Source organism: Neophocaena asiaeorientalis, unplaced genomic scaffold (assembly GCF_003031525.2).
Source record: "Neophocaena asiaeorientalis asiaeorientalis breed wild unplaced genomic scaffold, Neophocaena_asiaeorientalis_V1.1 scaffold676, whole genome shotgun sequence".
In the NCBI taxonomy this organism is placed as follows: Eukaryota; Metazoa; Chordata; class Mammalia; order Artiodactyla; family Phocoenidae; genus Neophocaena; species Neophocaena asiaeorientalis.
Genome location: NW_020173914.1, coordinates 19,833 through 25,536, shown reverse-complemented (window position 1 = coordinate 25,536; position 5,704 = coordinate 19,833).

Sequence of the window (5,704 nt, the reverse complement as noted above, 5' to 3'; positions counted from 1 at the left end):
AACAGTATTTTTATAAAAAATTTTAACATTGAAAAAAAAAAAAAAAAAAAAAAAAGGAAAGCAGTTCTCTCTATTCCGTAAAGCTGCTGACTTTGATGAGTAATCAAAGCACTAGTGAGTATTAGCATCACTTAGCTGTGAACTGAATGAAGCAACATATTTCAGAATATTCAAGTCTTGAGGTAGTTTAGAGAACTGATATTCAGGAGGAATAAATATGCAGAGTCTTTGGTTGATTACAAGGTAGTTCAGTTAATAATATGGTGTGAGCAACCCATTTATTATTTTATTTATTTCTTTTGAACTCAATAATAAAACCTCCTAAATTCCTGCAGAGAAAAATTGGCACAAAATGCTCCTCGAACTACCAAACCTAACAACACTTAAAACACAAAATTAGTAATGTCAACAGAAAAACTTTTAAGGGTAGGTTTGTTATTCAGGGATGATCAATGCTAGCTGCCATAAGAACCCCCAAATCTCAGTAACTTAGTAAAGTAAGTGTTTATTTCTGGATTATATCACAGTTTGGATATTTGATGTGTGGCCTTTTGCATGATGATTAAAGGATCCTAGCCCTTTCCATCTGTGGCACTGCTGTCCTCTAAGCCTTCTTCAAAGTTCTCCATAGGTTTCTCTGCTTTGAACTGGCAACAAGCAAAGAGTGAGTGAGTGGAGCTCTTGGTCAGCCCTGGAAGAAGTATAGAATACTTCCACTCATGTTCTTCCAACAGGAGGCAGGAGCACAACCCTACCCTGAATGCAAGGGACTTTGGGCAACAGAGTCTTCCTATGTGCCAGGGGAGGAAGCAAGACTGATAACGTCTAGCCAGTCGGCCACAAAGGGTGAAACGTGAACTATGTGCTAAAATGAATACTCAAGGGACCACGCAAAATGAAGTTTCTATCTTATGGCTGCACCAATAATAATGAAATTGTCTGAAGCAAATTTACTTCCTAGAAACTGAAAATAAATTTTTATAGAAAAATAAAAATAATTTACCAAGATAGTTTTGGGGAATTCTTATTGATCAGGGAAAAATGTTGATAAAGTTTACATCAGGTGATGACATTTAGCACAGATTTTGGTGATATTCTTCCCAAAGTAAATTTTTTCATGAATTCTTTACCATGGAATTTTAGATCTCAGGCACATTGATGTAAGGTGACTGCCAACAACACTGGCAATGTCTAGGAGGAAGTGTTTTCATATTGGTAGAGATACACATTATAACAAATGGCTCAGTAGGAGAGTCTGGATTTTTACATGATATTATTTTGTACACAGATGTCAGTCACCTTTTTACAGTTTTTGTTCTTAGTTTCACATAAGAAAACAAACAATAAACTGTATTTATTTTATCTTCTAACTTCATTGATCTTGGTATCCTGAATTACTCCTCATACTTGATTTTTCCGTCTCCTTTCTACTCATCCTTCATCCATACCCCTAAACAGAGTATTTTCCCCTGTATCTACTATCTTATTCTTTCTTTATGAATTTTTTTTAAGGCTTCCAGTAGACTCCTTAGCATCTTTTCCTTAAGCTATATCCCTATTCCCAGTACTTTTGTGACTTATCTATCAGTTACACTTACCCAATGATTCAGAGTATATTAAAAAAAATAGAACTTTAATTACTGTTAATTTAGATGATCTATATACATTCTGTCATGCACAGAAAAATACTATTGTTGTTTTGAATATGGGAGTAATTTCTGCCACATTCAGTTGTGTTGTGCAATGCCATGTTAACCATCAAAGGAAACCAGTGCTAAAATTCTAATCTGAAATGATTTTGATTTTTTATAGTGTTTTGTTTTCTGGCTGATTGATCAATATATGTATATTTAAATTTAAGGTTTCCTAGATTCAATTATTTGGGGCATGAAGGTGACATTCTTTTCATTTCATATGCGTGACATAATTCTTTTCCTCAAATAGATAGCATAGAAGCAGTATCTTGCATCTTTTTCCTTTCAGATACAACCATTGCCTTGTCAGAAAAGCAGAATATAAAGCTTATTCTCCATCATCTTGGTTAGAAACCCATTTGTCAATAAATAGTCTTCCTTAAGTTGTCTTCATTTTGTCACAATAAACCATCAACAATTCCAAAGAATGTTGCAATTAAAATATTTTTAAAGAATCATGGTTGTTATGGATACTGCTGAATATTCTACATTGTGGAATGGTGCATTATTGTGAGATCTAATATTTATCAACCCTTAACCCTATTAAGACCTTATTAGGAAAAATATGAAATTTACATTTCAGTCTCAGTTCCACAATTCTGAATAACAGCATCAGGTAACAGTTCCTAATGGAGTCATTTTGAATTGAACATTTAGTAAAAGAGAATTATCAGTATAAAATTGAAGTTTTGTAATATCAATAATTAAATCCACTGGCTTATCCCCTCTTGTGGTAATAAAACATTATTGTAACCATTTTTACAATTGATCTACACTAACTGAATACCTACTAAATACAAAACATTGTTTATTTTGCCTATAAAAAATAATGGGCATAAGCTGATTATTTTTCATGTATGGAAAGACAACCTAGATATGAAAAGAGCTGGGTAGAAGGACAACAGAATTTTGAGGAGGAATTTTAAGTTGTAATTCCTACCTTTACTCACATTGTGCTGCATGGATTATTGTCTACAGTAAGAAAAAAAAAAAATAGTACCACCATCCCAGCACCAGTGACAGATGGTGGGAAAATAGCAGAATGGAACTCGTGCTTAGCTGGGGTAGAAGGTAAATAACAACAGATTTTCAGGCATTTTGACTGGCTCCTGAGAATCACCTCTTCCCCACTATCCCTGCCAGGACCAGACAGGAGGAAAGGAGGATCCCCCAAGAGTGGAGTTGCTGACTGTGGGGAGAGATATGCAAAGAGTTGTTCAGCTCAGATTGTAAAATTAGAAAATCTCAAACTTGAGGTGAATCCCTCCACCTAATACCACATAATGGAGAGTTAGTGGACCAAAAACTTAATATAAACAAAAAGTTAAGTATAAGGCAAGCATAATCAGCATTCTCAAAGACATAAAGGAGAATATTGGAAAAGAGAAGCAGAATAACATTTTAAAGAAAAAAATAAAGTACTCAGTAGAAGTTTAATTCTCATTAAAACATGAGAATAAGTACAACTGGTTAACAAATTAGTGACTTTAAAGATTAAGTTGAGGAATTCAAAAAAGTTATCAGGAAGGGACAAAGAAAAAGAATAGTAAAACAAATTAGGGATGTGAAGGAAGGGTGTGCAAGTGTTAACTTCCACATTAAAGGTTTTCCAGAAAACCAATTGGAAAAAGAAATGGCAGGGAGGATATATTTGAAGAAATAATGACCTAGAATTTCTAAGAATTAAAGAGAGATAAACATTGACAAGTTTCATAGTACCACAGCTTTAGGACAACAAAAAATACAAACAGGGCTTCCCTGGTGGTGCAGTGGTTGAGAGTCCGCCTGGTGATTCACGGGACATGGGTTCGTGCTCCGGTCCTGAAAGATCCCACATGTCGCGGAGCAGCTAGGCCCATGAGCCATGGCTGCTGAGCCTGCACATCCGGAGCCTGTGCTCTGCAACAGGAGAGGCCACAACAGTGAGAGGCCCACATACTGCAAAAAATTAAAAAATAAAATAAAAATAAAAAGTAACTTGATATGTCCAATGGAAGGTATGAAAGGAGAATTAATGTATAGAAAATATGTAATAGAAAGAAAATAAAATATGAAGATAGAAATGAGTGCTAGCAACAGTTGTAATAAATGTAAATGTGTTAAATTCACTGACAAAACAGATCTTTAGAATGAATTAGAAAAACATCATCCAACAATATACAAAATATAAAAGAAACACTTCAAATCAAAGATAGTGAAAATTGAGAATAAAAATGGTGCTTAAAATTCCAAAAATACGTATTAGGTTATTAGAACCAAGCCTCTCATTGTAGACAACTAAAAAACATATTAAATATTAAAATTATTTTTATATTCCCAGAAGAGTTGATAAGAACAAGCCAAAATTGAAGGGAAAATAAGAACCAAGAGAAGTAAGCAAGTACAAAAGCTATTTTGACTAAAATCTGGCAAGTTTGAAATATGCCTCTACTTTAGGAACTCCACTTTTCTACTGAGGTTCTTTGTCCACACATGCAGAAATCTAGAAGTCTCTGGGAATATAGTCCCTTTCTGTACAGCCCTTGCCGAGTGGCTGGCAGATACAGGAGTATGACAGCTTAGTTTCCTTGCCTTAGACATCTGAGAAGTGTAACTTCAGAGTTCCTCTGTAGGATCAGGCTGAAGCTATGCTCTACGGGTCTTTGAGATTATACTCCTGCTTGGCTTTCTTCTCCTCCCTCTCCTGCTTCCCTTTCATATAAACATATGAGCAATGTGTGAGGTTTACAGTGAGCAAGTCTTTTATGCCTAAAACAGCTGTGTGTGTATTTGGTGGTATATTTGGGAAATGAGAAAACAGAGAGAAGGTAGGGATTGTTAGAGGAACAATTGTGTCACTGGGTATAAGATTGAAAAATTAAGCTGGGACTGAGTTTTGCAGCATCATTAACACGAAACTAAGTAGATTCAGTTACTCTCCAGGTAATAGGAAGTCAGTGAAGGCTTTTTAAGAATAGGAGTGATGTGATAAGTTCTATATTTTACAGCAAAATTGTTGGAACCATGAAAGATAGCATGCAAGTTTTTATTGGAGTCCAAAGAAAAAATGATGAGGAATTGAGCTGAGTCAGAGAATAAAGAGTAGTGGATGAATGAGAGACAAATTTTAGAGATACAATTTACAAGACAAGTTTACCATTTACATGTGAGAAAGGGCAGGAGGAAGAGTTAGAAATGACTTCAAAATCCTTCATTTTTTAATTTAGGTAGCTTATTTATTTATATATGGAAGGAAGAATGAGGAACAAGTTTTGACAAGAAAGATATTGAGTTCAACTTTGCATTTTTGAGATACATATTGAATAACCATGTGAAGATAAATAAAACCTGTAAAAGGGAGTCTGTGATTAGAGTTTAGAGATTGGTAAAATTTTATAAAATGAGAAAACGTGAAAGCTGAGGGGAAAATCCTGGGTAAAAACAACATGTAAGGAGTAGAAGTAAGAGTTGAGCAAAATAGACATAGACAAGAGGAAATAGCACTAGATAAGAGGAGACTACGGTAGTATCATAAAAACAAATGAGAAAAGGGTGAAAATATAGGGTTTTTGCTATAAAATGTTGCAATAAGGATTGAAAATGTGCTGTTCTGCATGGCAATTAGAATGTCGTCAATAACTTTTCTTCATACAGCTTTAAGAGAGACTTAAAAGTAAAACTAGAGACTGCTCTTTGAAGAATTTGGACTGTGAAGAGTGAGACAATGTCAAGAAATGATCATTTTTCAAGAATGGGGATAACTAAGCATGATTAGTTATGGAAGTTAGGAGAATAAGAGGCCAATGGAAAGGTGGAGGTTGAATAAATGAAACGTTTGATTAGAAATATTTTGAAAAAGGTATGGCACTGAAATTGAATTTATGTGAGCTAACACATAAATGTTGCTCTAAAGGAGTCCATCAGCTGATTCTGAAATCCACATGTAAATTCAAGAGACCAAAAATAACCAAAGCAATCTTGAAATGGAAGAAAAAAATTGTAGAACTTAGTTCTAAAACTTACTTACAAAG